We start from the raw sequence: 12,613 nt of genomic DNA, 5'->3' as shown, positions 1-12,613 counted from the left end.
ATTGACCACATTTTCATGGTTCATTGGTCAATGGTAAGTCCTCTTTTAATATGCTACATTGTGTAATCAATAAGTCAACTATATTTAGTGCATGGAATGATTATTAAATGAATGTATTGAAATATTAAATAAGAAGATGTGGTATGATTGTAAATGAGACACCTCTCCACAAGAGACCAAATGACACAGAAATAAACAACTATAGGTCACAATATGGCCTTCAACAATGAGTAAAACCTATACTGCATAGTCGGATAAAAGGCCTCGAAATGATAAAACAATTCTAATGAGAAAACTAACGGCCTGATATATGTACAAAATAATGAATGAAAAACAAATATGCCTGTCTTGCAGGGTTTATTTGAACTTAACCTCATTTTCATGGTTTTGTCTGTTTCTTGCATACTATATGTTTCAAAATATTTGGTTTAAGGAATGATTGTAACAGAGGTGAATTTAGGGGGTGGGCCCATGGTGCCCCCCCCCTTTTTTTGTGGGAAAAATTTGGTTGCTTATCTAGGGAATCACTGAAGCATGACTGGAGCGGGCTCCTCTTAGGCAGTCAGTGCCCCCCTCCCTTTATGAACATTTCTGGATCTGCCACTGTAAGGCTGGCTTGGTTTATCTGACCTTGGCCTCATTTTCCTGATTATTGATAATTGATAACATTAATTTTTTCTGATACTTGTAGTAAAACTTTATCTTAGGAATATCAACATAAAATCAATCAACAATGATGATTAGTAAAGCAGGTGAGACATTTCAGCTTGTACACTCTTGTTCACACAAAAAAATGTGCTGAAAGGTGTGACTGCCATACATGCAGATGTATCTAGGAATATGTCGTAACAACTTGAAAAATATGTGATCTATCCTAATACTTCTTGTTTGTATTGGAACAAGTCCTAATAGTTCACACCTTTTCCTTGTAAGCATTGTTTTTTAAGAAAATGTATTTCCATATTTTGTGTTCACAGCTATCGTGGTTGAAATCAATATCGTTGTAATCCCAACAAATCTGTCTACTCACCATTTTCAAATTTGGTACATGAAGTTAACGTTGGTCTTTCAGATATATTGCAACTGCGATATTCAAGGTCTAAGGTGACCCTCAAATAAAACTTTTCACCATGAAATATAAAAAAAATAGGAAGATGTGGTATAATTGGCAATGATGCAACTCTCCACAAGAGACCAAATTACATAGAAGATAACAACTATAGGTCACCGTACGGCCTTCAGCAATGACCAAAACCCATACCGCGTAGTCAACTACTAGTATGATAAAAGGACCAGAAATGACGTTCTTTTGTATATAGTTGCACAAAAAATAACAGTTTAATTTGTGCTTGCTGAACGTTCACTGGCAAATATTTCAAGCATGATACGGATGAGAACATATGGATGATAAGTACCATATGAAGGTTCTGCAAAGTAGGAGGGGCTAGATATATGGACTGCCACTGGAAAATGAATGGACAATCTATGTTGGGTATGGGCAAAATTCCCCCTTTTTACCCTACGAGGCTGCGTATTTACACATCCAGCTGTATGAACACCCTGTCTAAGCAAGGGGTTATCTGTCGGATTAGGAAAGTCATATTTCTATACCCATCTTAACCCTACAATATAAAAATAAGGAGATGTGGTATGATTGCCAATGAAACAACTATCAACCAAAGTTCAAATTTAAAAGTCCAGTTAAAAAAAATATCATTTTTTTCTTATTGGCAGTGGCTATTTTGCCGGCTCTGATTAAAATATCTTATTTCAAGCCTTCAATTTCTATAGAAATGGCTATTTTACCGGCAACAGCAATATAGTGAATTTGTTGCCCATGCTGGAAAAGTAGAAAATATGTTATTTTGCTGACATTAGTTAAGTGGAAGCCAAGTTAAAAACTATTTTGTTTACACTTATATGCAATTCAAATAAATAACTATTATTCCAAAAGCAAGTTTAATTGAAACATTTTAGATTTTTTAAGCTATGTGATTGACTTTGTAATATTGTATAATGTTTTATCAAATTTATGATGCAATGAGATTTTTAACTTTTTTTTTTGTAACACACAGTTAAAAAATCTGAGATTTTATTCTATTGCATATATGTAGCATTAGACTGTCACTGACTGATTTTAGAAATAATTTCAACTACATGTTTAGATATGATTTCATTGCAACAAATGGATGCTCAATATTTTTATTTTGTTTTTTTATTGTTATAAATTGTTAATAGTTATTTATACTTTGACTGATAAATTTTACGTTCTCAAACAATTACATGTGTCTCAAATATTGTTAGCTGTTTTCTTATTTTAATAACTACTGGTAAGTCAGTAATTATTTTATTTTATGTTGACAGTGCACATAAGTTTTCATAGTACTTTCAAAGTAAATAAAATATAAAATGTCACTCTTTTCAAAGAACCTACAAAATAACAAATTCACTTTATTGCTGGTGCCGGTAAAATAGCCATTTCTATAGAAATAGGCTATTTTGCCGGTTTGAATAAGGATATTTTAATCAGAGCCGGCAAAATAGCCACTTCCTTTCTTATTATCATCATAGACCGATAATTACGTTTGCAGCAGGTGGGTCAAACACATGTCCACACATCATTAAGAAAATTGTCATTCATATTTTTTGCCGCAATGACACACTCCACTTTCATTTTCTTAGTGTGTAGGTGTAGGTCTTTAAGTTGAGGTTCAATTTACTAAAAGTTAATCGGGCATGACTAATTAGACACGCCCTCCTAGAATCAGGGGGTCCAAAATAGGATCGGAAAAAAAACAGCCAGCGAAATACTATAATTTACAATTTCAGAGAATCAAAGTGCTTTTGGTTGATTATCTCCGATCACTAATCAGACGGCATTTGAGTGGAAATACAAACCTGTCCGAAACCGGGAAATGTTTATTTATTTATTTAATTTTTTCTATCGAATTATTTTTCATTTTACTTTTTATTCATGCTATGTTTTTTTTTGTCACTCAATCATATCAATTACCTTAAGGTAAAAATAAATTATTAAATGCCCAAAAAGGCGCAAGCCAGGGCCGATCGTGCAAGACCCTTGGCATTCATCTAACGTGTAGAAAAAAAAGGAAGGGGTTTAGGGGGGGGGGGGAGGGGGTGTTCAGTTATGTAGTAAATTGCAAAAATTGGCAAACAAAAACAAAAAACCATAAAAACATTTGCACTATTATTGAGTGATTTAAATGGAAATTTTACATTATAGCATTTTACAAGCTCTTGTCTTCGTGTACTATGTACATGGAGTAAGAGCTTAACTTACGATTTTGATCATGCTTTATTTCTATTCTCTTACGTTAAAATTTTTACCTCTAGCCAACGCTCTATCTTATTAAAGTGTCGCTCTAAAATTGTTATCATTTGCTTCAGGTCGATCCACTTTGCATCTCGTCGTGAATATGCATGACATATTTGCCACTGGACATTAAGGGAACAATCAATTAAGCAGCTTCATTTAGTGATGTATAATCATTATTCTTCAGTTAATAATTGTCTCAAATTGTTTTCCAATTTTTATATATTTGATTGAACTCTTGTACCAATTATTTGAGGAGTTCGGATGTGGCCAGCTGTTTCAAGGCTAATTTCTGTCCTTATTCAATGTATCCTTATTTTCCAGTGATATTCCAAGTTTCATGTCGAACCTCACTGTCGACCTCCTATTGCAAGACCTACTTATTGTATTTAAAATTTATGTGTTCTCGTCATGAAAATGCATGAAGTATTTGCCACTGGACGTAAAGCAAACAACAATCAATCAACTTCATAAATTATTCCATGTACATAGTACACGAAGACAAGAGCTTGTAAAATGCTATAATGTAAAATTTCCATTTAAATCACTCAATAATAGTGCAAATGTTTTTATGGTTTTTTTTTTTTGTTTGCCAATTTTTGCAATTTACTACATAACTGAACACTTATAATTTTTTTTTAATATTTCTTTACTATGGTTCTTATCTTCTGTTTTATTACGATATATTACATAATATGGACTGATGTTTCTTGTTTCTCATTGGTATATTTGGTCACGTGTTTCCCAATATATCTTTTGTATTTTTTTTCTTCACTAATTTGACATATTGACTCGACGTTCCTTTTTATAAATGATATTGACTCCACGTTTCTAAGAATAGTAACATCGAGTCAATATAATTTCCAAAAAATAGGAACATCGAGCCAATATCAATTTCAAAATTACACTATTTGCATATGTAATACAATGTATATAAATTAAGAACTTTCACTCAGTCAATACGTTATATATGGCATGTTAGATTATATTGAATCTCAGACTTCGTCATCGGTCAATATAATCTGACCAAGTCCATATATAACGTATCGATCTCGTCAAAAGCTAATAATCGATAATTATAATATATGATTATGTCAGGCGATTATAAAACTAAGCAAGGTAAAAGTGGTTTTTTTTTCAAGGTGTTTATGCTTCATTTAGACGTGAAAAGGGAATGATGGACGACTAACAAAAAGTATTTGTTTTCATATAATACATTGTATTTTGATTTAAAAATGATGATCAACCTTGCGAAAATATCTCATCTATACACGTTTTGATCGAGCCTCTCAAGCCTACATAACTTGATGCTAATGATGTTATATTTAGGCTATTTAATACGATTTTGTTTCATTGAAGTTTACAGGCATAGTTTTTTTAATTAAAAAAAACCCAAACAAAACAAAATTTATTAATTAATTGGACTGAACAGAATACATTAATTATTTTTCATTTGCATGTAACGTAGTGTAGGAAAATTACAGAATCAAAACCAAAATGAACATTTACCTGAATATTGTGAAGGACCTTATGCATCTAGGTCTGTTCGATTAGGATTTTTGAATCGTCAAGCTATTTAAATAACTAATTGTTGGAAGAGTTTACTTACTAATTTCATATGTTATGGTCTTTACGAATCTATTTCATGATTACTGACAGATTAAAAACATCAAATATATATAACAAGAAGTTTTTGTGCAGAACATTCATTGGTCAGTTACGTATGAGGTCTGTATAGGGTTTTGATTTACTCATTTATAAAATAAAAATCGTTATTTTAAAAAGTTGGAATTCAAAAATATAAATTAACCCCTTAATTTTATAAAATACCCTATGGTAGTATTTTGTTGCTAAAAAAATTATAATAAATAAATAAATAAATGATGTACTGCCATTTAATCGGTCCGTTTCCAATGCAATTTGGTAACTGTTACTTGTATATATCAATCTGAGTACTGTTTAACTATTATTTAAGTTTCATATTTAGACTCGTCCAATTCAGTGTAATTTGGCTTCTGAAAGTGTTTTACGTACTTTTCTTATGTTTTTGATGGTTTGTAAGTCAGTAAAAGTTCAATGATTAAGTTAATATTAACATTAAAAGACCTTCTCACAAAAAGAGCTGTTCAAATCCCCTCGCCCTTCGGGCTCCGGGATCTTAGCATCTCTTTTTGTTCAAAGATCGTTTAATGTCAATATTAACTTATCATTGAACTTTTACTATTACTAAAACAAATAATCAATTTAGTGAAATGCGTTGCTCGAGTTCCGGTAGTCTATTATAATAACACATTCTTATTCAATTATTTAAATTTTTACGCTGATGTTTCCTCTTTTTTTTAATGCAAACTCGGTTGGCATATTGATAGATAAAACAGAAAATAGAAAATTAACAAAATGGCAAAATAAGTAAAAGGAAAATATCATAAATAGAAAACATTGACACCGAAGTCTTATGTTAAAGGACTAGAGTTCCGGAATTCATAGAATTATGATACGAGAAAATTTGTTAGATATTTTTGTGCCCATGAGTTGATAAAGTATATAAATCTTTAAATAAAAATGTTAGGTGTGACTGTCATGTATTTAGTCTTTGCTTGAAAATTGTCATAGTTCAAAACTATTATCAGAATTTTGCAGTGAGAAAATATTTCACATACATAAAATCCTACCAAAACTTGGAAATGAAGATATTTCAAGTAGAAAAAGAGATTTATAGCAGAAACAAAATTTATATAATAAGCCAAACGGATAGCGTGCAGATGAACCCCCGATACCTTTATTCTAGAGCATACTATATGGGTTTTACTTGTTTTTTTTAAAGCCGTACGGTGACATGCAGTTGTTTACATCGCTATCCTTTGTTTACGGTTAAACATTGCGTCATTGACAAAATATTTTCATATATACACCTAAAAGACATCTTTTAAATCAACAGGTATTTAAATGAAAATAGGGTGCGAACGGACCCAAGGATCGAATGTGTAAGGTGAGAATGTGTTTTCGGAGCGAACGCACCAGATACCGTCGTACATGTCAATATTTATAATTTCTTTTTTTTCAGTCTTATGCTCATATCATGTATATTTATGCCACCTTAAGACAAATTGCCGATAAAATGAATAAAGGCATGCTTGATATTCTTGCTGATAAAGTCTGTATCAAAAACAAAAATGCCATTATTCTATATATAACGAGACGTGGGATGAACGTGGGTAGGATTACAATCAAACAATGCATGTAATCTAAAAACAATAAATATTGAAAGGTGAATGTACAGCCCTGACAGATGTCCATAACATATTCTAAGCTATAAATTACATAAGTAAAGGCAAGTGGAGATTGAATTTCAGCTGAATATCTCCATTAACTGACATCAACTGAATTTCAGCTGAATATCCCCGTTAACTGACATCAACTGACCATCTAATTTGAAGAGGGATTGAACATTTTCTAATTGAACCCTTTCTCCGTTGTATCTTGCTAATATGAAAGATTTACTTCTGTATGGACATTCAAAAATAAATAACCCAAGTTTAACTGACAAGTTAACATTTGATTTAGGATACCGGAGAAATATATGAACTCACAACAGCAAAATAGATTGCGATAGAAACTTTATTTGTAGACATTTTTTATGAAGTATTTATACCGACAAACATCGTTTTGGACAGCAACTGGTGTTCTATGACAAACATGCATTCACCAAGAGCCACATCCAAATAAAGATTAATTAGTTAGTTTGCATAATAACAATATTAAAGATCAGCATAAAACAAGCAATCATTGAATACACATATTTGTAATTGTAAAAAGTGAAAAGTATCTGGATGAAGTTTGAAACTATAAAAAGTTCAAATTAACAAATAAATAGATAAATATCTTTATTGAAAGAGGGTTATATTAATTGTCATAACTAATCTTCCTGTCATCAGGTAATGGGCGAAAATCAATATAGTACATTATATATATCACATCTAAATAGTACATTATATATCATATCTATATAGTACAGTATATATCATATCTATATAGTACATTATATACCATATCTTTATAGTACATTATATATCATATCTATACAGTACATTATATACCATATCTATATAGTACATTATATATCATATCTATACAGTACATTATATACCATATCTATACAGTACATTATATACCATATCTATATAGTACATTAAATACCACATCTATATAGTACATTATATATCATATCTATATAGTACATTATATACCACATCTACATAGTACATTATATACCATATTTATATAGAACATTATATACCATATCTATATAGTACATTATATACCATATCTATATAGTACATTATATATCATATCTATATAATACATTATATACCACATCTATATAGTACATTATATATCATATCTATATTGTACATTATATACCATATCTATACAGTACATTATATACCATATCTATACAGTACATTGTATATCATATCTATACAGTTCATTACATATCATATCTATATAGTACATTACATATCATATCTATACAGTACATTATATATCATATCTATACAGTACATTATATACCATATCTATATAGTACAGTATATATCATATCTATACAGTACATTACATATAATATCATATCAATATAGTACATTATATGGACGGACTGATCTAACATTCAAGTAAAAGTAACGTTTTCTGTATACTTTTTCAACCTAATGTTAGCGCAGCCACGAAATAACCAAACTAACCCAGGTTCTATGTACTGTATATAAACTACGAAGACAAGTTCCGCCCTTGACACCTTGTCACGCTAGGGGACAAGTGTCTACAACAACCGACATAATAGACAATTCTCTGGGAGGACAAAGCTAATACTCGACCGGACATTAATTTGGACCAGTATAAGTCAGCATTCTGGGAAAAGAAGTCTTAAAGAAATAATACATAAATGATCATGTTTATTTGGTACCAAAATAACAATAAATATTCTAATATGGCATTAAAGTTTAACAACAATACAAAAGGTAAATAAAGTGGGGAAATGTCTTACTGTGAGTAGGTTTTTTTTAACCTATATCAATTAAACCATTTAATACCCATGTCCAAACTTTTAAACCCTAAATAACGCCTAAACATTTAGAGTAAAAAATGGTCAAGAATAGTAATAATAAACAGCATGGCTGTATTGATTACTGATAATTTAAATACCTTCTAGGAAAGTATGAATTCTGGACAAATGTGAGTTCAGTATATAATTTATAATAAACTAACTTAACCAATGGCACTTTCTTGAAATAAGAGTTGCAATATAACCATTTTCCAAAACAGTCTTAATTACCTTTAACAATAAATAACTGGTTTTGAAAAGGAGTGAATTTATCGTGTACTTTAACGCAGGTGAAAGTTTTCATGTAAACAATTATAATTATATAAAATGTAAATACGCTCCAAATCAAGGGAGCTAATTAATTAACTAATAATTCCAATATTGCCACATTCTTCCCTACTTAAAGATCAAATGTTATCATTTGATCTAACAAAAATAATGAAGAACTTTGTAAAAGTAATAGTTCATGTATATAAAAAATATATCAAAATGTTCAATAAATATGTATCAAAATATTCAATAAATGTATTTAAAGAATATCAAAAAAATGGTCAACAAATGGCAATGTTTCTTTGGTTTTATAACGGTCCTTCAAGTTGTTACAGTATTCTTATCAAAATTAAACATTAATCGTTCGTCCCTAGAATTGTAATACTTGTCCTCAAAATGTGTTTATTTTCCTGGCTCAACATATCGTTTTCATGTTTCCTGGGCATCTTCTTTAGCTTTTCTTTTTCTCTCATTTACTTTTCCCTGGTTTGTTGAGCTTCTTTCCTTTCATTTGCATCACCAATTCTATACGGTAAGACATCCTTTGGATCTACGAAGTTTTTTTTTTTACCTCCATGCATCTTTCTCTATCTTTAGAACATTTGTGGTCCTTTACAAGATGTATCTTTAGTATCTGTAGTTTCCTCCTAGACAAGTCACATATCTGGCATGTATATAATTGTTTCTTTATGTATATTTCCAAAATGAGACTTGTATTCATTAAATGACCGAAAAAATTGTGTTTTTCCACATTCTTCAATATTACAATAAGCCCCAACACCTGGCCATAACTCTCTTAAGTGACCATTCTGAAAGCTTTTATATTCGTTATCACAAACATGTAATTGTAACTCTATTCTGAAAATATATAATTAATAAACATATAAATTTGTCTATTTTTAATGAATCTATTCACAGAAATTATTTTTATTTAGTCTGTAACTTCGTTCTGCAAAAATCTACAGAAAAGAGGGAATATTCATTATTCCTATATATACTATATACAAACACAAACATTATGTATACATGCATACTTTCTAGCAATACCATTTATGATGATGTGTGGGCCCTTTCACAACATCACAAACAGCAATGTAGACAAGTAATATAATGTTAATGAGCGAAACAATAAAAAATATTACTGTGTTAAAATTTGCCTTGGTTTGATAACACGACCAAAGCGAGATGTCACTGGTGGAGGTAACGTTTGTACATATTTTGTGCTGTTAAGGTTTGCTCTTGTATAGTTGGTGTATGTGCAGCTTGATATGGTTTCAAGTGATCTACATGTACAACTAATTTTTTAGTACTTATGTCTTTTTGTATTCTGTATGTCAAATCAGTAATTTTCTTTATAACTTTGTATGGACCAGTCCAGCCTAATCCAAACTTCTTATTTGCTTCTGGACGATACCATCTCCATACAAATGAGTTTTCTTCAAAATTTCTGATTTTCAAATTTTTATCATAATTTCTTTTTGTCTATTTGCACTTAAACCAGATTATGTTTGTGCTAACTGAAATACATTTCTAAGAGTTTCTTGAACCCACTCAACATATGCAATTGGACAAGGTATACTTTTATATCCTTGTGGTAAGCCAAACATAACATCAATTGGACATCTTAATTCATGTACAACCATCAAAAGATTTGGAGAACATTTCGTGCTTGCATGTTGAGTGGCTCTGTATGCCATATTAATAAATGTAATTTGATCGTCCAAATCGTTTCTATGTTCATTAAAAATTAAACGTAAAGTTGATTGTAAAGTTTGATTGAAACGTTCACCCATTCCGTCAGATTGGGGTCTGTATGGACATGTTCTAGTTTTGTCAATTCCTAATTTGCCACATATGGCGGCAAATAGGTCAGATTCAAATTCTCTGCCTTGATCTGTATGAATTTGGAATGGACAGCCAAATCTGCAAATAAATTCTGTAACAAGTTTGTCAACTACTGTAAGAGCTTGGTGATTTGGTATTGCAAAAGATTCTGTCCATTTAGTGAAATAATCTTCCACTACCATTATGTATTCATTGCCACCCGTAGTTATAGACAAAGGACCTATGATGTCAATCGCTATTCTGTCTAAAGGGTATGTAGAGACACTGGATTTCAAAGGTGATTTCCCTTTCCCTGGTCCAGTTTCCCTTTAGCACACATATCTAAACTATTAATCCACAATTTTATAGAAGCTGACATATTTGGCCAATAAAATCGTTTCTTTATGAGATCTAGAGTTTTGTCTCTTCCAAAATGAGCTGAATACTTTGTACAATGTAACTGTTGAAAAATGAAATTTCGTATCTGTTCCGGAGCTACAAATTGATTAACAAGCCCCTGATTTTCTTTTTCAAAATATTTACATAACAGATTATTATGAATGGTCAAGGATTCCCATAATCCATACAGCATTTTTGTTTCTTTTGATTTGTTTTGAATTTCAGACTTTTTTGGGTTTTCATCAGATTGTAACAAATTGTCCAATATAAAACTTATATTTTGGTCCTTCTCTTGCATTTCTTTTAATTGCGAATTCGACCAATAACTGAGCCAGTTTGATGTTGTGTCAAAACTAATTTCTTCTGTATTGACATTGACCGCTCTGATAGCTAAATGAGTCGCATGACAACCTCTGACGCTATCAATGTCGCCGTCAATTTCTGTGTCATTGATAACTGATTGAATACTTAAGCAGGAGATATGGCCATCCTTGACGGTATTTAGGTCATCAATACAATCCGTAGTTTTGACATTTTCAAAATATTCTATATCTGTTTTCTTTTCGGTACAATCTGGACAATTGGTTCGTTTGCATTTCCGTTTTGGTGTACGCCATAAACCATCTGCGTTTGTATGCAATGAACCCTTGCGGTGTTGAATTTCCATGTCGTATGTGTCTATGATAGAAATCCAACTCGCGATCATACCTTTTGGGTTATTGAAATTCTTTAGCCACTTGAGCGACGCATGATCTGTACGTAACGTAGATTTTTGGCCATATAAATAATGTCTAAATTGGCACAAGAAAATCACGACCGCTAGCAGTTCACGTTTTGTGGTACAATACTATTTTTGTGCTCTGTTTAAAGTTCGGCTAGAATATGCGATGACATGTTCCTCGCCATTTTGAATTTGCGAAAGAACAGCTCCGACCCCTGTTTGGCTAGCATCGGTATCTAGTATGTAAGCGCCATCTTCACTTGGAAACCATAATGTTGGTGCAGTTGTTAAGCATTCGTTTAAAGTTGCTAATGCGATTTTACATTTATCATCCCAAATAAATGATTTATTCTTCTGAGTTAGCTGTGTCAAAGGACGAACAATTGTTGCGAAATCTTGTATGAAACGGCGGTAATAACCCGCGAAGCCTAAAAAACTTCGTAATTCTTTGACATTTGATGGTGTATGCCAATTTTGAACCGATTGAATCTTTTCTGAATCGCATTTAGTGCCTTCTGCAGAAACAATATGTCCCAAAAATTTGACTTCTTTTTGAAAAAATGAACATTTACTCGGTTTAAGTTTAAGATTCTTCTCTCTAAAACACTGAAATACGGTTTTCAAGTTATCAAAAGCTGTTTCAAAATCTTTTCCGTAAATTATGACGTCATCCAGATAGCAAAGACAGCGGTGCCATTGTAAACCACATAAAACGTTATTTATGAGCCGGCTAAATGTAGCGGGAGAGTTGCATAAACCCATCGACATTACAAGAAACTGATACAAGCCTTTGTGTGTCGGTTTGTGTTTGTCTTCTTCGGCAACCTCTACCTGAAAATAACCACTGGCTAAATCAACGCATGAAAACCACTTTCCGCCGCTCTAGGTATCAAGAGTGTCATCAAATACGCGGTAAAGGATATGCGTCTTTTACTTTCATTAAATTTTCTTAAGTCCACACAGA

The sequence above is a fragment of the Mytilus californianus genome, unplaced genomic scaffold (genome assembly GCF_021869535.1).
Source record: "Mytilus californianus isolate M0D057914Y unplaced genomic scaffold, xbMytCali1.0.p SCAF_3, whole genome shotgun sequence".
Lineage (NCBI taxonomy): Eukaryota > Metazoa > Mollusca > Bivalvia > Mytilida > Mytilidae > Mytilus > Mytilus californianus.
The sequence above is the reverse complement of the archived record's forward strand: the minus strand, read 5'-3'. Positions refer to the sequence as shown.